This window comes from Natrix helvetica (genome assembly GCF_964273705.1).
Source record: "Natrix helvetica genome assembly, chromosome: 4".
NCBI classification, from domain to species: domain Eukaryota; kingdom Metazoa; phylum Chordata; class Lepidosauria; order Squamata; family Natricidae; genus Natrix; species Natrix helvetica.
In genome coordinates, this window is record NC_138550.1 from 158,712,271 (window position 1) to 158,734,474 (window position 22,204).

At 43.2% G+C, this 22,204-nt stretch overlaps 1 long non-coding RNA gene across 3 annotated transcripts in view; it reads left to right on the top strand.

The window, feature by feature from the left end:
* Positions 1–21,611, top strand: part of LOC309390494 — a 183,700-nt gene extending 162,089 nt beyond the window's left edge. For all 3 annotated transcript variants that reach the window (XR_014175140.1, XR_014175141.1, XR_014175142.1), the window contains 2 exons: positions 17,514–17,618; positions 21,433–21,611. This is a non-coding gene — a long non-coding RNA (uncharacterized lncRNA). The remainder of the gene's footprint in view (positions 1–17,513; positions 17,619–21,432) is intronic.
* The last annotated feature ends 593 nt before the right edge of the window (positions 21,612–22,204 follow it).

A 22,204-nucleotide genomic window follows, 5' to 3' on the forward strand; every position in this document is an offset into this window, starting at 1 on the left:
GGAAATTAATAAATGGCTGCAAATGGCTGAGAGCTATATTTACTTACATGCCGGCACCTAAACTCATTGTACGTCGGGGATGAAGTGCAAAAGAAAATTTCCATAAATTTCATGGTGGAAGGTTGCTATCCAGACATCTAAAGAGAGCTTGCAGGCAAGAAAATCAAGGCACATACAACCTCCAACATTTGAAATCTCTTGGTGGGATTTTAGGTGAGGTTTTATCATTTCTTTGGGTAACAGGCTTGAGCTTTCTTGATTTATGTCATCCGATTCTGAATGCAGTTTTTAAGACTGTTAGATGGATGTGAGTCAGCAGTGTGATAACACTGCCCCAACGGCAACTGAGGTTCTATCAACAGAAGTGTAATTTCTAAATTATGGCACATAATAGTCAGATTAATTATAGCCTAATCAGCATACTATTTTAGGACTGTGTCCAAATCTGGATACCACATTTAAAAAAATAAATAAATGGGAGCAACCGTGGAACAATGCAGAAAAGAAAATCAGATACGAATTGGAGCTTTGAATTCTAGTCTCACCTTAAGCGTGAAAGCTGGTTGGGTGACTTTGGGCCAATCACTAGAAGTCTGAGTTCTAGTCCCATTTTAAGCATGAAAGCCTGATGGGTGAATTTGGCCCAATCACCAGGAGTCTGTGAGTTCTAGTCCCACTTTAAGCATGAAAGACAGATGGGTGACCTGAGGCCAATCACCAGGAGACTGTGAGTTCTAGTCAATTAGATCTAGTATGATTATTAGGTTGGTCTAGTGGTTAAGGCACCAGGCAAGAAAGTGGGAGACGGTGAGTTCTAGTCCTGCCTTAGCCATGAAAGCCAGCTGGGTGACTTTGGGCCAATTGCCAGGAGAATGAGTTCTAGTCCCACCATAGGCATGAAAGCCAGATGGGTGACTTTGGGCCAATCACCAGGAGACTGTGAGTTCTAGTCCCACCATAGGCATGAAAGCCAGCTTGGGTGACTTTGGGCCAATCACCAGGGGACTGTGAGTTCTAGTCCTGCCTTAGCCATGAAAGCCAGATGGGTGACTTTGGGCCAATCACCAGGAGACTGTGAGTTCTAGTCCCACCATAGGCATTAAAGCCAGATGGGTGACTTTGGGCCAATCGCCAGGAGACTGTGAGTTCTAGTCCCACCATAGGCATGAAAGTTGGTTGGGTGACTTTGGGCCAATCGCCACTCTCAGCCCAACCCACCTTGCCAAGTTGTTGCTGGGAAAATAAGGAGGAGGAAGAAGGAGCATTAAGTATGTTCGCTGCCTTGAGTTATTTATAAAAGTAATAAATGCAGGATATAAATATCAATAAGTAAAATAGTTAAAAGGGTTACGCGACAGTCACATCACTGTCAGGGAAGTCATATATCTTCTCAGGCCTTTTCCTGTTGGCTGGGCCATTTCTTATTTATGAAACGGGATCGGGATTCCTTGGGCCTACAGCAGGAGTGTCCAAACTTGGGAACTTTAAGACTTGTGGACTTCAACTGCCAGAATTCCCCAGCCAGCCAATTCTGGGAGTTGAAGTCCACAAGTCTTAAAGTTCCCAAGTTTGGACACCCCTGGCCTACAGAGAAAAAAAAAATTGCCTCTTGATCCATGATACAACAGTACTTCCTAAATGGCTGCCGTCACTTCACATAGCACCCAGAAAGCTACAGACAGCCAGGGCAGTTGAAGTAGTACTATTCCATGCGCCCATGGTTACTGTCACCACTGCAATTTGGACGAGTGGCAGCTTTCAGCTAATTATCAAGAGCATCCCATTTTGCAGTAACCCAACTCCAAGATGGCTGACGTAGGACCTGAAGGAATCGGTATATAAGAGCCAGTCTATGCAAAGGCTCTCCTGGCCACATCTGTCCTCTTCAAGCAGAATAAAAGAGTTGGAAAGGACATTGCAGGTCTTCTAGTCCAAACCTCTGCTCAAGCAGGAAACTCTATACTATTTCAGACAAATACGTTGTCCCATCTTTTCTTCAAAACATCGAGTTTTGGACATCCTGTGGTGGGAAGCCATTCCACGGATTAATTGTTCTGTCAGGAAATTTCTCCTTAATTCTGGGTTGGTTCTCTCCTTGACTAGTTTCCATCCATTGCTTCTTGTCCTGCAAGTCCTTCTTTTCATCAGACTAGACAGACCCAGTTCCTGCAACCGTTCTTCGTGTGTTTTGGCCTCCAGTCCCTTAATCATCTTTGTTGCTCTTCTCGGCACTCTCTCTAGAACACGGGTGTCAAACTCGATTTCATTGAAGGCCGCATCAGGGTTGTGTTTGACCTCAGGGGACCGCGGGAGTGGGCGTGGCTGGGGGGGCAGCATGATGTCACTAATGTCAGGGACACTTATGATGGCCCAAGCGCTTTGCCAGGTCTCCTGGGCCCTGTTTTTGGCTGTGACAACCTCCTGCAACCTCTCCATTTTCGCTGGCAGAGGGCTGCGGAAGGCTGTTGCAGCTGGAAACGGAGCCTGGGACAGCCACGCTTGGCCCTCCTGACCTCCATTTTCTCTGACAGAGGCACCGGGGTCCAGATCGAAGCACCCCGCGAGCCAGATCTGTCCCACGGGCATTGAGTTTGACACCCCTGCTCTAGAATCTCAGCAAGCAAATGAAATGAGTTCAGGATGACCTGAAAATTGCATACTACTACCATCTGAGAACTGCCACACCTCTATTGGAACAATCTTGAGAGACAGCAGGAAATGTCACAGCCAGGAGAACAGTATGATTAAAAGTAGCTTAGTCCACAATACAGGGATGTGGTGGCTCAGTGGCTAAGACCCCGAGCTTGTCGATCAGAAAGGTCGGCAGTTTGGCGATTTGAATCTCTAGCGCCACGTAACGGAGTGAGCTCCCATTACTTGTCCCAGCTTCTGCCATCCTAGCAGTTCGAAAGCACGTGAAAAATACAAGTAGAAAAAAAATAGGAACCACCTTTGGTGGGAAGGTAACAGCGTTCCGTGCGCCTTTGGCGTTTAGTCATGCCGGCCACATGACCACGGAGATGTCTTCGGACAGCGCTGGCTCTTTGGCTTTGAAACGGAGATGAGCACCGCCCCCTAGAGTCGGGAACGACTAGCACATATGTGCGAGGGGAACCTTTACCTTTAGCCTTACAATGAAGTAGATTTAGTTCATCAGGGCATGCTTCCTGTTTATAGACTCCCTCACAAGGCTGGCACCACCCATTCAGAACTAAGCTGGAAGCCACTGATGTTGCTTTGAGAAAGGACTCGTTTCAGCTTCCAGAAGGAAGGAAATTGACTCTGAGCTTTGTCAAAGGGAATAATTGGGGAGCATGTTTTTGTGTCAGTCAAGGTCCCAACTAGTCCTTTAAATCAAATTCGGAAGCAAACTGGCTTGAAAGAGCGATGTTTTAGTAAAGCCGTGGCACTTTCTCAGCAGCTTGCACCTGCGGTCAAAGGATTGTTGGTGTTCCGTTCCAGCTGAGGTTTTCAGATAGTTTGCATTACTTTCAGATCCTTCACTCCTGTAACTAAGGGGAACGTTTGCACTATTTCCTGGGTGATTATAATGATGCTACAGGTTGGGTTAAGCATAGAGTTCCACAATAAGAAGGTAAGCCCTTATAGAGAGAAATTACAAGTAGTCCTCGAATTACGACCACAATTGAGCCCAAAACTTCTGGTTTTTTTTAATAAAGAATTTTATTTTTATTTTTAAATAAACAGGCAAAACACACACAAAAAACCACAAGCCATCTTCCATTACAAATTGTAGAAAGTGTGTCGATTGGTTACAAAAACCTCCGTGCATCCCTTCCATAGTCATCACCTACAATTCATATCAAATCATATAATTTTAAATCAAATATATTTATATATATATAACTATCATACCTCAACCTTCATTTGACTATAATTGTTTTTACTTCCTTTTATATGAAATAGTCCAGATTTAAAGCAAAACCACATAATTAGCTCTTCCCAATATCATCCAGTAACATGACATCTTTATAACATGTTCTAAATAAAAATTGGTTATATTTAATAACAGAGTTTCTAAACCTCCTTTCATAGTCACCATTTGCAATTTATATCAAATTTTCTCTTATCAAACCAATACATATATATGCATTATTATCATTATCAATCAATTATTTAACTGTATCCATTATCACTTATTATTTATTTATTTATTAGCGTTTATATACCGCCCCCTCTCCCGAAAGGGACTCGGGGCGGTGTACAGTCCGTATCAAAATACAACAAATTAAAACATAGTAATAACTACATAAATACGTATAAATACGTATATGAGAGGAGGATAAAATATGCCAAACTGTACAGCTAAATAAATAAATCGAAATGTATAAAATTTAAAATCCCAATGTCATATAAGATTAAATTTAAAAAACTATCCCTCTAAAAACCAGTAAAAATGTGTATGCCAGGAGGTAGACGTTATAAATTATGCCAGACCAGCCAGTCGGAACAGGTGTGTCTTCAATTTCTGTCGGAAGGAGCGGAGGTCAGTAGGGGTTCTAATGTCGGGGGGGGAGGTCATTCTAGAGGGTTGGGCCCATCACAGAGAAGGCCCTTCTCCTCGGTGTCGCCCGTTGGCATTGCCTCGTGGACGGCACCAGGAGAAGGCCCTCTATAAAAACTTCTTTTTATACATAATGCTGTAAATTTAACTAAATTTGACTTAATTTTTTATTATAAGCTTTCATTACATCAACCTGTGTCTTTTCAGTAGTAGTACAGTCTTATGTCTCTTGCCATTTGTGGCATTAGTATTCTGGTTATTTCCTTAGTAAGTTTTGTATGGACTTCTCTTCGCAACTTATTGCATATCTTGTATAAGCTCGAAACCCTCCATCTGCTTCTTCCATCAGCTTATCTTTGGTTATCACTAGTGCTTCTGACAAAATTTCTCTCCTTAGTTCCATCAATTCTTCTCTCTTTTCTTCTTCTATACTTTGACATCTGGGATAGAGCTCCAGTCCATCTATCTCCCCTTTCCATATTCCACTATTTCCATTTCCAACCACGCTCAGTTCACTGTCAATATCAACAATTTTCTTGTCTCTTTGTTTATTTTTTCCTTCAGTTTTTAGAACTCTGACCTCCACTTTCTTCATTTGATGAACATCCTCATTTTTTCCATCAAATTTTACTGTTCTACGATCTATGTTCTCCAATCTCTTCTCAATTTTCTCTGTTACTTCTAATAATTTTTTAATTTCAAACATAATATTTTGCAATGTTAAGATTTCTTTTTCATGTTGCGCCATTCTTCCAACTTGTAAACACTGCCACTCTGGCATTCAAAACTTTTTATTAAATTTAAAGCAAGTTCATTTATAATCTTTCAAGACAAGGCTTTGTTTTCACTCCATTCCAGCTGCCAATAAAGCTCCCGAAGAGCACCTACATAAACAACCCATGCTCTTCTCACTATCACTCTCTGTAAACAAGCTGAGGAGTTTGAAATGCAAAGTCAAATGATCAAAGAGAAAAAAGAAAATACAATATTTCCAAATCTTCCAAGCCTCCGGCTTCCAAGTGGCAATGTTACTTCCTTTCCCTGTTATTACAGCCCTCTTTGTATTCCTTTTATATCTTCTTTATATTCCAGCCTTAAAGAAAACAAAATTCTTAAATGGAGCAAAAAATATCCAGCATTATAAAAATAAGGAAAAAGATTTTAATCCATAGATATAAAAAAAGGATATAAAAAGTAGAAGAAGAAAAACTAATCTGTTCAATTTAAAGAATAGGAAACATTTGCAAAAGTTCCATCCGTAAAAGAAAATTTTAAAAAAATGATAAAACACTAATGTAGCTTAATTTCGCCACTTGTTCTCTTCTGTTTTCAAATTTAATTTAGCTGTATTTTTTGGGGGTAGTCTCTTTTGTAATAATAAGATTTCCTCACCAGATGGACACACTTTCTCTTTCCGTTTTCCTCCCATTCTGGAGCTGTCCCAACTTCAGCAGCTTCAATGGCTGCACTTCTGTCGCCGGCAGAAAGAGATTCTCCTGGATTAATCAGGGACTTTCTGGTGTCCCTGAGATCAGCAGGACGTACTCTTCCCTGTCACTGTCTCTTCAGGACGGTTTAGGTCCAAAAGGACCGTCCAGCGGCAAAAATATTGACTGCGATCTTGGAGCTCCAAGATCGCTCGTCGTGTCGTTGCGACGTCAGCTCCTCCTCCTCCAAAATTTATGTTGTTAAGTGAGACATTTGTTAGGTGAGTTTTGCCCCATTTTATGACCTTTCTAGCCACAGTTGTTAAGTGAATTACTGCAGTTGATAAGATAGTAACCTGGCTGTTAGGTGAATCAATGGTCATAAGTACGAACCAGTTGTTAAGCATCTGAATTTTGATCACATGATCATGGCCCACAGCCAGGAGTTCGATTCTCACCCTCCCGTTCTTCCAAGGTCGGTAAAAATTAGGACCCAGATTGTTGGAGGCAATATGCTGACTCTGTAAAACCACTGTATGGCTATAAACAACTATGAAGAGGTATATAAGACTAAGTGTTATTGCTATAAAATACGGCATTTGTTTTGTGAGTGTTGCATAACGAGAGCTTTCCCAGCCACCTAATGAGAAAGGTCCCTGGTTGTGTTGAACAGCTGACTTTGTGTTTGCGTGAAGACGAGCACAGCAAGATTTCAGTCCCTGCAAGCAAGCTAGGAAAATCAGTGGGAGATATAGTATGTTGATAGTGTGGGTCCAAAGTTGGACCATATGAAAGGCTGAGCGCCAAAGAATGGAGGCCTTTGAACTCTGGTGCTGGAGAAGACTCCTGCAAGTCCCTTGGACTGCAAGGCGATCAAAGCGGTCAGTCCTAGAGGAGATCAACTCTGACTGCTCTTTAGAAGGCCAGATCCTTGAGATGAAACTCAAATACTTTGGCCACCTAATGAGAAGGAAGGACTCACTGGAGAAGAGCCTCATGCTGGGAAAGACTGAGAGCAAAAGAAGAAGGGGACGCCAGAGAATGAGGTGGCTGGATGGAGTCACCAAAGCAGTAGGCTTGAGCTTAAATGGACTCCAGAGGATGGTAGAGGACAGGAAGACCTGGAGGAACGTTGACCATGGGGTCGCAACTAACAAAAATGCCCCTCCACCTATGCAGCTTAAGCCTTTGCACGTTGAAGAGGCTTCCCGAGTTAATATAAAAAGAGGTAGCTGGTTTTGAACATGGCAGAAAAGGAAACACAACAGCCAAGTCAAGAAAGTAGCTCCAGGGTAGATTTTTTCTTGCTCTCCTTTCTACAAAGTTTCCTGCTCTCGTCTTGTTTCCTAAGAATTGTGATTTGCATAGATTTTTATTTTAGATAAAGGCTGCCGCTGGTAGGTTTTTCCTTATTTCTCTGCAGAATCTCATAGTAATAATTTCAATGCTCAATCAAGATTTTTGTGGTTTCCTGAGCACTCCGTTCTTTTGACTTCCTTGTCTTAAATAAGTAACCTTGGTGATTTGTTCAATCGATTTGGAGAAGATTTCTTCTGCTAGATGATGTGTAAGAAAATGGAGTTACCGGATTGGTTGGCTTAAAGATGGACCAATCCATGGAAGTCATGGGGATCAGTGTCTATTAGACCTATGAAAGCCATCTCATTGGAGGCCACTGATCATGTCCTTCACAGATACAGATTAACAGAATTGGAAGGGACCTTGTAGGTCATCTAGTCCAAACCCCTGCCCAAGCAGAACACCCTACACCATTTCTGATAAATGGCAGTCCAATATCTTCTTGAAAGCTTCCAGTGATGAAGCTCCCACTACTTCAGAAGGCAAATTCTGTTCCACTGGTTGATTGTTCTCACTGTCAGAAAATTTATCCTTAGTTCTATGTTGAATTTCTCCTTGATCAGTTTCCATCCACTACTCTTTGTCTGGCCTTCAGGTGGCTTGGAAAATACCGTATTTTCCGGAGTATAAGATGCACCCTTTTCCCTCAAAAAAGAGGGTGAAAATCTGGGTGTGTCTTATACACTGAATACAGCATTTTTTGCCTCCTGAAACCCCACCCCCTGCAGCAAAATGGGCGTGCATAGCCTCTAGCAAGCTTCCAGAGTGCTCCTGGGGGCTGGGGGGGGGGGAGGCAGAAATGAGAGAAAAACGGGCCGCTTTTTGTTCATTTTGCCCCCCCCCCCCCCAGGAGCAGTCTACAAGCCTCCTAAAGGCTATTCATGTACTTTTGGGGGGGAAGGGGGGCTGTTTTCGCGAAAAACGGGCTGTTTTTGGGAGGTCTGCAGAGTGCAAAAGCTTTTTTTTTTTTAAATTGCTTGTTCAAAATCTTGGTGCATCTTATACTCCGGTGCATCTTATACTTCGAAAAATATGGTAGCTTCACCCCGTCCTCTCTGTGGCAGCCCCTCATATATTGGAACACTACTATCATGTCTCCCCTGGTCCTTCTCTTCACTTGGCTAGCCTTGCCCAGTCACATAACCTTTTGTTTTCGCCTCCAGTCCCCTAAGCATCTTTGTTGCTCTTCTCTGCATTTTTTCTAGAGTCTCAACATCTTTTTATAGTGCGGTGACCAAAACTGGATAGAATGGTATAAGTACCTCACTTGATCTGGATTCTATCCCTCTTGTTTATGGAACCTAGAACTGTGTTGGGTTTTTTGGCAGCTGCTGCCCACTGCTGGCTCATATTTAAGTGATTGTCCACTAAAATTCCCAAGATCCCTCTCACAGCTACTGCTATTAAGCTTTTCATGTAGTCCTTGACTTAGAACCGCTTGTGTTACAACTAAGACTGTTTGAAGTTACAGCGGCCCTCGAAAAATGACTTAACGACTGGTCCTCGCACTTACAATCATTGCAGCATCCATTTGACCACATGTTCAAAATTCTGATGCTTGGTAACCAGAGTTGGGTTGCTGCCAATTCGCCCCGGATCGGGTGAACTGGTAGTAGCGGCGGCGGGAGACTCAGCTCACCTGCCCGGAAGCTTCTGCGCATGCATGGAAGTGTTGCACGGGAGCACGCCAAAACCGGTAGTAAAGAAATTGGCAACCCACCTTTGTTGGTAACGAATATGTATTTGCAACATGCAGCATACTGGGTTCATGTAATGTCCATGTGGGACCTTCTTAGTCAGCTTCTGACTAGGGGGGATAACTTTAACAACCCCATGACTCAATAACTACATTGAATCACTTAGATGTGGCAAAGCAAATAGGTTGTAAAATCAGGCTCAACTCGCATAACAACCGTCTTACTTAGCAATGGAAATTCTGGTCTCCATTGTGCTTGTACGTTGAGGACCACTGGTTTATTCTTCAGTTTCTATCTGGTGGAAAGGGACCAGGCCCATGACTGGATAGAATCAAGATCACGGGAAGTGCTTAGTACTGATTTATAATACCTTGCTAATAAGACCACTCCTGGAATGTTGCATCCAGTTTTGGTTACCACGATATAAAATTGGATGTTGGGATTCTAGAAAGAGTGCAGAGAGAAGCAACGAAGAGGACTGGAAGACTGGAGGCTAAAACATAAAGGACAGTTGCAGGAATTGGGTGTACATCTAGTTTAATGAGAAGAAGGACCAGGGGTGACATGATAGCAGTGTTCCAATATTTGAGGGGCAGCGACAAAGAAGAGGGAGCCCAGCTATTCTCCAAAGCACCCGAGGGCAGGACAAGAAGCATTGGATGGAAACTAATCAAGGAGAGAAACAACCTAGAACTGAGGAGAAATTTCCTGACAGAACAGTTAAGTCAGTGAAAAGACTGGCGCTCAGAAGCTGTGAGTGATCCAAGCATGGTGGTTTTTAAGAAGATATAGGATGACGATTTGTTTGAAATGGTGTAGGCAGGCTTTCCTGCCTGAGCTGGGGGTTGGACTAGAAGACCACCAAGGTCCCTTCCAACTCTCTGTTATTCTGTTAATCTAGCCTCAGGGACTATTCTCCTAAAGCCTCGATGGCAAACCCATGGCATGCGTGCCTAAAGTAGCACGTGAAGCCATGTTGCCCCGCACGCGCGGCCTTGCCTGTTTGTCTTCTGGGTTTCTGGCACTCATGTCTGCGTGATGATCAGCTGTCCTTCGCACACCCAGCAGTGCCGAAAATGGTTGTGCACATGGCGTGCCGGCCAACTAATTGTTGAGTGTGCATGCGCGGCAAAATCCAGAAGTTAAGCTTTTCTGGAGCGTGGTCCCTTCATGTGTGCAGCAGTGCCGAAGACTGGCCTGCGCATGCACAACAGCTGACTGATAGTCGAGCATGCATGCTTGCTAGAACTGGAAGTTCGGCTTTTCCGGAGGGCCGCCCCGATGAGTGCGTGCGTGCAGGTGTGATATTTCCCCGAGTGCCAAAAGGTTTTTGCCATCACTGTCCTAAAGTCTTTTATCCTCAAGGAACTGTGGCATAATTTTCCAAAGAGTATTCTCCTTTCAAGCCCTATCAAGACACGTGTTTCCTTCAAGTTAGCAGGGTGAATGCATCAGTCCTTTTTGTGGGAAGGAACTGCGATCATCTCCCTCAAAAACAACAAATCTTTTAAAGATAAAGTCGCTCAGCTTGTCTGTCAAAAGAGCACTACGTAAAAAACAGTAGTCCTTTGTCTCAGAGTGGGGAAGTTCTGTATTATTTCTTTCTGTCCCTGGAAGTTAATCGTGCATGTACCGTGAATAAATGGATTTAGTCTGCAAAGTTTCCAGCGTGAGACTAATTTTAGGCTGCAACCTCGTGGCCAAAACTTGTCTTGTACAACTCTTGGCAACCTTAAGGCCTGTGGACTTCAATTCCCAGAATTCCCCAGCAGGCCACATTGAGAGATCATCTGTATTTTACATCACGTTTAAGAAATAATGCAGTAAATAATGGGGGAAAGTCCAATTATTACCATTCACATCTAACCTCCCAGCCTTTTGGTCTTTGAGAAATTTATTGTGGTTTTTTTTTGCTATTGTTGTTTTAAGACGTCAGGGGTGAGAGAAAGAGAATACGGACAAGAAAAGGTAGTGGAAATCTAAGTCCCACAGTTTTGTGAGAAGTGTGAAGGAGGTCTGCACTTGACTGAGTATTGCGTTATGCTGGGGATTTCTTGGGGGTTACCCTTAATAGCTCGGGGAATATTCTGTAAAGGTAAAAAAAAAAAAAAAGGTTCCCTTCGCACATATGTGCTAAGCGTTCCTGACTCTAGGGGGAGGTGCCCATCTCTGTTTCAAAGCCGAAGAGCCAGTGCTGTCCGAAGACGTCTCCACGGTCATGTGGCCAGCATGACTAAATGCCTAAGGCACACAGAACGCTGTTACCTTCCCACCCAAAGGTGGTTGCATTTTGACATGCTTTCGAACTGCTAGGTTGGCAGAAGCTGGGACAAGTAATCGGAGCTCACTCCATTACACGGCGCTAGGGATTCGAACCACCAAATTGCCAACCTTTCTGATTGACAAACTCAGCATCTTACCCACTGAGCCACAGCATCCCACTATAAAGGTCATACTTTAGAAAAAATATATATTCATAGAATCTACACTAGAGGTACCCAATCCCTGGGCTGTGTCCCATTATCGGGCCGCAGAAGTGGCAGGCAAGCCCGCGAGGAGTGCATGCAGCTCCACTTGGTGTGTGCAGCAGATGGGCGTGCGTGCCCACCGCTTGTGCAAATGGGGCTGTGTGCTCACCCAATACTTGCATGGAACCATCCCATCTTCTCTCCCCTCTCCTCCATCCCCAAAAGCTGTAAAGGTTGGAGACTGGTGGTCTCCACCACGAATGTCCAGCCTTGGCAACTTTTAAGACTTGTGGACTTCAAGTCCCAACATCCCCTAACCAGCACGGCTCGTTAGGGAATTCTGGGGATTGAAGTCCACGTTTCTTAAAATTGCCATGGTTGGATATGTTCTGCAGAGTTTGCTAAAAGAAGAGAATTGCTTTTATTATCCTAATGGGCCTGCGGCTGAAACGTCCTCAAGGAATTCCAGAAAGGCGCAAACAAATGTTAATCTTAAAATAACTCTTTGGTTTTTTAAAAGCAGTAAATGACAATGGTTGGTTTTATATGTGTTATCCTTGGAAGTTGATTGTGTATTGTTTGGCTGTGATGAAACATTCTGTCATACCAAAACCGTATCAGGTTACAACTGCGAGTGGATCAAAAAGTAAGTGAAGACAATACTTTTAGCAGGATTTATTATACAGCTAGTACTTGACTTAAAGCAACCCAGTGGCTCCGAAAAAAAGTGACTTATGACCGGTCCTCACACTTACAACTGTTATAACGTTGCCACAATCATGTGACAAAAATTCAGGTCCTTGGCAATGGATCTGATATTTATGATGATCTCAGGGTTGCGGGATGGTCATTTGTGAGCAAGCTTCTGACGAGCAAGTCATAGGAGGAATCTGGATTCACTTAAAGACCATGATTCACTTAACAACTGTAGCGATTCACTTAACAGCTATGGCAAAAAAGAGACTAAAATTGGATGCGACTCACTTCAACAATTGTCTTGATTAAACAATGGAAATTCCAGCCCCTCCAAAAGTCGAAAAAGCCCCCCCCCCAAAAGTTAGATCTTGATGGGGGTTCGAGGTTGACTCAAACTCCCATCCTTCCGAGGTGGGTAAAATGAGGATTCAGATTGTTGGGGGCAATAGGCTGACTCTGTAAACTGCTTAGAGAGAGGGCTGTAAAAGCACTGTGAAGCGGTATATAAGTCTTAAGTTGCTATCTAGTGCTGAATTCTGCTTTTGGATCAGAACTGGTCTTGTTTCTTCTGGAGGAATTGGGTAAGTACAGATAGTCCTTGACTTACGATCACAACTCAATCCCAAATGTTTGTTGATAAGTGAGACAGTTGATAAGCGAGTCTTGCCCTGTTTTACAACCTTTCTTGCCACAGTTGTAAAGTGAATCACTCCAGTTGTTAATGACACGGTTGTTAACTGTAATCTGGCTTCCCCGTGGATTTTGCCTGGGACACTGCCACTGTCATAAACAGTGGCGTAGCGTGGGGGGTGCAGGGGGGGCCGGCCGCACCGGGCGCAACATCTGGGGGGGGGGCGTGCTCGCACTCGCAGCTCTCTGCCCCTGCCTGGCTCACTCACTCTCTCTCACTGCAGTGCTGGCTGTGCGAATCCGATCCGAGCCGCTGGGTCGCCGCCCACTGTGGTGAGACTCGAGTGCTAAAATCCACGGGTTAGGGGGCGCAAATTACTTGCCTTGCCCCGGGTGCTGACAACCCACGCTACGCCACTGGTCATAAATAGGAACCAGCTGCAATGTTCGTAAGAGTGAAAATGGGTTGTACGTCGCTTTTTTTCAATGCCGTTGTAACTTTGAACGGTCACTAAACCAAGGGTTATAACTCGAGGACTATCTGTGTTCACCGCCTAGTGGATGCTGTGCAGTCTCCAGGGGCGCTAAATGTTGTGGTTTATGACAATTTGCCACAGAAAACTCGGTGTGGGACAAGAGTTACACTAATATCAAAGAAATAGTGGAATAGAATCATTTAAGAAAGGAAGGACGGAATGAAATGCGAATGGCAAAAATTAAAAGACATGTTTTGTTGATTTTAAATAATTAAATAGAATTGTTTAAAAGAAAATTGCCCTGTGGGGATTTGATCGTGGTGCGTTTTTCTACAGCGAGTTGGCCATCGTGACTTGGCCGGGAGCAAGTTGTCCCAGTCTGAAAATTTGAACTGTTGGCTTCCGTTTGCTTTGCCCTTCTGTGCCAACCTCTACCTGGACGGCTGTGGTTTTCATAAAACAACAGCTTGGCTTTATAAAGAAACTGGAAAAAGCACTTTTCCGGCCAAGGCGGAAGGGATGAAGGGCTCTTCTTTTGTTATAAGTGCTGCTCCAGCCAGCTGAGGAACTTGGCAGTTCTCAGGCATGGGCCTGCAGCCACCAAAGCACACCCGTATTCCTCTCCCACGTGTTCCTTTGGTGCATCTGTGCCCCCCGCCCCCCATCATCATCACACAACCAGAGAATTACCCACGAGACCAAATCAAGTCTGTTAGTCCTTTGGAAGCATACCTGAAAGGGCTTCAAAGCAGAGGTGGGTTCCTACCGGTTCGGCCAAATAGGTAGCAACTCGGCCGGACACATGACTGTACCGGTTCTATCCTGGGTGCCGCCATCTTTATTTTCTGTTCTGCACATTGAAAAAATGTAATCCCCCCCCCCCATTTTTTTTTAATGGTGTGTGCATGCCAGTCTCAGAGAGGTCCCAGAGATGGGCCGTTTTTCGCACAAATGGAGGTCTTTTTGCTTTCCCACAGCCTCCAGAAGCGCTCTTTAGGCTTCAGCAGGGTTGGGGGAAGGCAAAAATGCTTCCGTTTTTGTGAAAAACTGCCCATTTTTCGCGAGAACAGAGGAGTTTTTGCCTTTCCCCAGGATGCTGAAGCCTGCAGAGTGTTTTGGGGGGCCGGGGACAACAAAACTTTTTTTTTTCTTACTGGATAGTTTGCAGGCGCTCCCTTAGATCCAGCGAGGCCGGAGCGCCCCCCTCTCCGTCAAAACTTTTACCCACCATTTTGGTGGGCATGGCTTGGTGCGGGGGGGGGCATGTGACTGAATGTGCGCGAGTGAGTCAAGTTGGCCATGCCCCACTCAGTCACATCCCCCCAATCTAGCCACGCCCACTGAACCGGTAGTAAAAAATTTGGAAACTCACCCCTGCTTCAAAGCTACTCCGCCTGCCAGGAATAGCAAAAGTTGTGAAGGTCATCTTTGCCAGCGTCCAATGTATCTTTTTTGGGGGGGGGGGTTCATTTGTTTGGTGCCCTTAAGACAGTTTTTTTTAATTCCTGGCAACTGCATGGTTCCTGTAGTTTTCTTGGCAAAATTTCAGAAGTGGTTTGCCATTGTCTCCTTGCAAGAGAGAAACCAGCCCAAAGTCACCCAGCTGGCTTCATGCCTAAGGTGGGACTAGAACTCCCAGTCTCCTGGTAATTGGCCCAGGATCACAAAGCTGCTTTTCGTGCTTAAAGTGAGACTAGAACTCATAGTCTCCCGGTAATTGGTTCAGGATCACACAGCTACCTTTCATGCTTAAAGTGGGACTAGAACTTACAGTCTCCTGGTGATTGGCTCAAGATCACGCAGCTGCTTTTCGTGCCTAAAGTGGGACTAGAACTCACAGTCTCCTGGTTTCTAGCCTGGTGCGCTAACCACTACAGCAAATTGGCTCTCATCTACTACCACTAACAGAAGAAGTTTTCCTTTTGTCATGCTGCAATTCCTTGTGCTGTAAATGTAAACAACAAAAACTTGTTTGCACTTAACTTCTCTCAAACAAAGCTTGTTTTCACGTACTATATTATCTATACCTAGATAATGGATATATTCATCTATATTAGAGAGTCTAGGTGTATTGAGCTTCCAATGATGTTTGTTTCTATAACTTTGTAAACTATTATGGCTGAACCTTCTGTATTGTACTCTAGATTGGGATATAAGGAAGTATACTGGCTGGGGAATTCTGGGAGTTGAAGTCTACAAGTCTTAAAGATAGATGCTTAGTTGCCCATCCCTGATATGGGCCCATTACTACAAAGGTCCCAAAGCAGCAATGGTTTATCCTACGTTTCTTGTTCCCTTTCAAATGAAAGTCTGAATATAACTAAAACAGTTTTTCCATATCATTCTTTAGGCAACAGCCCTGTACTGGTACTGCAGTTTTATTAACCTGCATCAAGCCAATTTTGTTCATTTAAAATTAGCTTACGTGATGGATTTTACAGCACTGTCTTGTGTATTTATTTTAAAATATTTCCATAGGATAAAAGGCAAATTGAAAAACAAAGAGAAAAAAAATACAAGGGATGAAAAAGAAAGGATATATAAAGGACTTCCAATCTTCTTTTTATTCTGACCTAAGCTTCCTGAGACAGTAAAAAGCACATGCTTAGTCCCAAAACCCACTTTTTATTTCAACAGCTGTGAATTATGTTCATTCACAGCCCCTATTAAGTCGCAAATAGTTTGTAAAGAGTCTGACAAAAGTCTGCCAAAGTCTTTCAGGATGAGGCTGTTAAGCACCCAGCTTTGTCTCCCTTGAAATGCTACCAAAGACCTAATAGGCAATTAGCTTGCAAGGCCACATGGAGCACAGAGTCAAAAGGGAGCTTCAGAGTTTAAACCAACCAGAACGAACAAAGTTGCTTCCTGCAAAGGCTCACGTGCCTTTGCTCCTCTTTGATGTCCTATGGGCGGGGCCAATCATGTCCCAGCATTACTCCCAAGTTGGCCCTTTTGTCTTAACTGCTCCTGCCTTCTGGCCGCTCTACTGGGAACATGCTCCCCATGTTCCTCTGCCTTGCTGATGTCCGACTCTGGAGGCAGCACATAACTCCTAGATGGCCCTGGCCCCTTCTCTGCCTCAGACACAGAGCCCTCATCAGAGCCTTCCCCAGACTCCAGGACTGGCCCATGTTCCTCCCCAAACTCCTCACTGTCAATCTGCTGCCAGCTCCTCAGGCCACCAATGGACAACACTTTTCAACAATTACACTCTTACCGTCCTCCCTCTCAGTTCAATGTTATAAAAGCCCTTTCAACCTCTTTACTCAATCCACATCTTCCTTCATTTTCAAATTTTCATGATTATACAAATTAATCTTTTGCATTTCATTTCAAAATGTCTATGCAGGCAGTCCTTGATTTGGCAACCGTTCATTTAGTGACAGTTCAAAGATACAACAGCATTGAAAAAAACTAACTTACGACTGTTTTTGCAGCATCCCCCATGTTCCCATGGTCAGAATTCAGACCCTTGGTAACTGGCATATACTTATGACAGTTGCATTGTCCCGGGTCACGGGGTCTCCATTTTGTAACCTCCCCAGCTGGCTTCTGACAAGCATCAGAGATTTTGGGGAGCTGGATTGGTTTAAAAACAACGGCAGTGATTCGCTTAACAACTGTGGCAAAAAAAAGTTGTAAAATGGGGCAAAACTCATCTAACAGTGCTTAACGATGAAAATTTGAGGCTCAATTGTGCTCATAAGTCAAAGACAGTCTTCAAAAACATCTTAACATTTTTTAATGTTTTTCCTGACCGAATAGTTCACAGAATTTGCTATTTCTGTGAATTCTACATATTCATAATTCTGATACATTCATAGTTTATTCCTCTGGGGGATTTTGTTATCCTTCCATCAAGATTTTACTGCATTGCACTTTAATTGTATGATTTGAATGGCTGTAATAAATTTTTTGCTGTTTTCAGTAGCTAGATTGCAGAGCATTACGAGGTAGCAATAGCTCTTGGGTTGTATAGTGGATCCTTCCCTGGGTTTTTCCACAGGATCACAGTAAATCCACCCTAAGTCCTTAGGTTATTTGTGTGGCAGGGCAAGTCATTCTCACTCATCCCAACCCACCTCACAAGATTGTTGTGCAGAAAAAGGGGAAGGTTGTGGGACATAGTTCTAAAAACAATAATAATGTTGAAAAAGTCCTCCCATGTTTTCTAAACGGTACCTTTGAGGTTCATCAGTAACTATGATCCATTTTTCTTCTCTCGCTTCTTGCAGATTTTGGAGCAGTGCACAAATGGCCAGAGAAAGTCCCGTTCGATAAGTGATGGAAATGACATGATTGACTCAGAAAGAGTGATGTGGAGATGGAAGAGTGCTTAGGTGAGCATGACAGCTGGATTAGATTGCCTTTTTGTCTTCATTATCTTTCTGTTCCTCAGTTCCTTAGGTACAGTAAGCATTTGCATTGTTTATGTGTCTATTTATGCAATTATTAGATTTTTATCTTGTCTTTATTTATCTGCTTTTCACATTTCTGAACCATCCATCTCCCTCTGAGGGACTGTTTAATTACCTATTACCCATATTTTTCAGAGTATAAGACACACGAAGATTTTGAAGAGGCAAACTTAAGAAAAGTTTTTGCACTCTGCAGACCTCCCCAAAATGGCCTGTTTTTCACATAAACGGGCCTGTTTTTTTTTAAAGGCATGCATAGCCTTTAGGAGGCTTGTAGAGTGCTCCTGGGGGGGGGGGGTGGCAAAAATGAGCAAAAACCGGCCTGCTTTTCACAAAAACGGGCCCATTTTTTTGTCAAAAAAAGATCATGCATAGCCTTTAGGAGGCTTGCAGAGTGCTCCTGGAGTGTGGAAGGGGGGCAAAATGGAGCAATAAATGGCCCATTTTCCGCCCATTTCTGCCCTCCTCAGCCCCCAGGAGCACTCTGGAAGCCTCCTAAAGGCTCTGCATGGCCGTTTTTGCAAAGGGGGCGGGGTTTCAGGAGGCAAAAAATGCTGTATTCAGTGTATAAGACGCACCCAGATTTTCAGCCTCTTTTTTGAGGGAAAAAGGTGTGTCTTATACTCCAAAAAATATGGTATTTCATAACTGACTCCAGGCTGCAAACTTATATAATGCAGGTAATCCTTGACTTTAATGATTCATTTAGTGACCATCAGAAGTTACAACAGCACTGAAAAAGGGGACTTACGACTGATCCTCCAAACTGTTGCAGCATCCCCACAGTCATGTGTTGAAAAGTTTGGGTTTGGCAACAGACATGTTTTTTTTTCCCCTTTAGGGTGTTTCAAGATAAATCAGTGGCTGTTTCTAGTTAGATAAAGGTGTGCTTGTTCTCTGCTTTTGTTAAAACAATTCCAAGAAAATAGAGTTCTCTTTACTGAAAGCTTGAAGAACCATTTAAGTAATGGCGTCTAAACTGTTCCCAACAATAGCCTGTGCTTGGTTTCGGAGACTTTTCCTTATCTAAAGAAACAATGTCCAAAGCAAGTGACTTCCGACTTCCTGCTGGCTTCCCCAGTGATTCTTTGTGGAATCAGTGGCGGCTGCTGGGCGAGTGAGGGATTGCAAGATTGACTAGGAAACTGCCAGAGAACGTTGAAAATGTAACTCACTCAACACAAAACAGTATTGCAGCGCCCCTAATTCTCACACATTCGTTAATTTCTTCCAGTGGTCATGGTTGACATCATCGCAGTAGTAGTAGTAGTAGTATTATATATGTAATGTATGAGAAATACTCAGTAATTGGAAAGGACTTTCTGTATGAGTAGCGGAAAACCCAACCTCCTTTTCAATCTCCCTGTGGGCTCCTGCACTTGGTGCTTCCCCTCAGTATTCAAATACACAAGACTTGTTGCCCTTTTGCAAATTTTGAGGCAGCCAAAGAAAGGGGCTTTCCAGCCAAATTGTTTGTTCTTAGTAAGCTAGCCTTTAAATATATACCTTGTGGGTTAAAACGGTAACCTGGGAGTAATTTCTTGTTTTAAAAAGACACAATTAACATGCCAGGTTAGTTTCTAAGAAGTGAAGAAAACTCCCCTCCCAAGTCTTTATTTTAATCTCCTCAGATGATCTATTTCAATTCTCCCCCCGCTCTCCCCCCCCCCCCATGTGACTGAATTCTTTTCATCCAATCCAGTTCTCGCCTTCGGAGAACTGAGTTTTGACGGATAAATAAAAGTTGCCGGCACGATTGCGTCTCCTGCTCTTCAAAAGAGGCTTGTGGTCTGCGGTTTCAGCAGTTGGACAAAAAGATAGGCCCAAAAGGCGGAGAGTAAATTAGGATGCAGGGAGTCCTCCACTTACAACGTTTCGAATGTTTGAAGTTACAACAACACTGAAAAAGTGGCTTATATCCATTTTTCACGCTTAACAACCGTTGCAGCGTCCCCCATGATCAGGTGATCAAAATTGCTCAAAGATGCTTAGCCATTGTCTCCCTATTTATGACCGTTGTAGTGTCCCGGGGTCATGTGACCACCTCTTGTGATCTGACGAGCAAAGTCAATGGGGAAGCCAGATTAACAGTTAACAGCTATGTTACTAACGTAACAACTGCTGTCATTCACTAAACGACTATAGCAAGAAAGGTCATAAAAGTGGAGAAATTTCGCTTAACTGTCTCGCTTAGCAACATAAATTTTTGGGCTCAATAGTGGTCGTAGTTTGAGGACTATCTGTATACTCTCATTGTATCATCCGTGCTACTTGTTCAATGTATACTCAGGCATTCTCCCCGTGATCCAGGAATCTCCAAACTTGGGAACTTTATGACTTGTGGACTTTAACTCCCAGAATTCATCAGCCAGCCATGCTAGCTGGGGAATTCTGGGAGTTGAAGTCCACAAGTCTTCCAAGCAGTCATGTTTGGAGACCCACCTGGTCTACAATGAAAGTTACTTCCAATAGTCTTTAGGAGAGCCGCTTAGAAACATCAGAAAAACTGCATGTTACCTGGAAAGGAGATGTATTCCCACACACAAAAATGAACAGAGTTTCTGTTCATTAAGTTTTTTAAGTTCGTTAAGTTTTTCAAGGCTCCAGATTTAAGGCCTTTCACATGTATTGACTGGATTTCCAGAGGAACAGGCATGTATTCTGGACTGCACCCAAATCAATAATCATTGATTACAGCCAATTTGGTGCCCTCCAAGTGTTTGGGGGCACAGCTCTACAGTTCTCTCTCTTCTCAGTTGAATGTAATATAATATTCCACGTAGCTGATGAAATTGACAGGATTACAAAGCTGCCATCTTCAGGTATTTTAAGCTACAGCTCCTCTATGCTCCAGCCAACAATGTCCAGTGGTTGAAGCTTGTCATATCTTAAGTATATCTGATTGCTTTATCACAAGAGGTCTTTTATCTCTTGCCACCAATATTTGTTAAGTTCTTCTGATTCCCTTTCCTGTTAAATATCAGATTCTGGAGTGAAGGTAAGAGATTTCAGAGCATTTTGAGTTTCTCTGTAACATCAATGTTTTCCTCTAATCCTCCTTTTATTTTCTCAAGGAACGCCAGTTAATAAATTCACACCTCTTGATATTTTTATTCAGCAATTTTGCACTGCAGCCACTTTCTGAAAATCCCTAGCATGGTGCCATGCATTTAAGATCAGTTGCTGATTGATCAATTGGATTTAAAATGTTTTGAACTCTAGCTGCAGCCATAAAATCTTGTAAAGCAATCAATTAAAACCTGGCAGTCCAGGTTCATGGGTTTCCAATTTAAGGAGAAAAGGAAGAGGGTGTCGAGAGAGAGAGAGAGAGAGAGAGAAAGAGAGTTCTTGCACTGGTAAATTAAATATTATATAATTTTCAACAATTCACAGAAAGGAGTGAGAGACAGAGATACCAAGACCACGTTGGAGCTAAATGGCTTCACAAGGCAGACTGTTTGGTTTCTGAGTCTTGCCGATCAAATATTAACTGTTTGTTCTTTTCTGTGAAATGGGATATTTATTCTGTGTGTGATGCAAAAGGGTATTTCTGCTGGATGATAAAATATGCAGCATTGGAAAATGAGTAGGTTAAAAAAAGAAATAAGAGAAACAGTGGCCGATTAGATATAGAGACAGAATGAGAATCGGGAGTTAAGTCACCAGATCTGGGTAACCTCCTGTTCCATTTTCTTTTAAATGGAGGGGTCTTTGTTTCTTTTCTTCTTTTTAATAGGCAGAATTTACCAGTGCGATGAAGATCAGCATTTCTGCAGGCCAGATCCAAACTGATAATCTACATGTTAGGAACCTGGAAGGAGCCATCATTAAAGTGGCTAAGAATTGGATTCCTGAATGCAAAGCAGTTTGTGAGCACATTAATTGTAACAATTACTACAATAAAGCATATAAAGAACCTTGAATCTTCTGGTGCCTTTTATGCAAATGTTGCGTATTGCCTAACTATTCATTTGTCGAACGAAAAACCAGGTTTATGAATAGGTTCACAGCTAATGTGGAGGATGACGGAGTGGAGATGCTGGGAAATGGTATCTTTCTTAGTGCCCGACACATTCTCAGTTCCATATAAGTATGATTTAGTGTTTAGAGTTCCCTCAGATCTAGGTCAATGGGACCCATATATATTCTTTAAAAAATCAACTGTATGGATAATAGCAGCTCAGTACTTTGAAAATAACAGAGGAACAGAGTTGGAAGGGACCTTGGGGTCTTCCAGTTTAACCCCCTGCTCAGACAGACATACCATTTCAGAAAAAAGGTTGTCCAATCTCCTTAAAACCTCCAGTGTTGGACCACCTACAACTTCTAGAGGCAAGCTGTTCCACTGGTTAATTGTTAACTGTTAGGAAATTTTCCTTAGTTCTAGGTTGCTTCTCTCTCCTTGATTAGTTCCCATCCGTTGCTTCTTGTCCTACCTTCTTGTGTTTTGGAGACTAAATTGACCTCCCTCTCTGTGGAAGATAGTGGAAGACAGCTGTCATGTCACC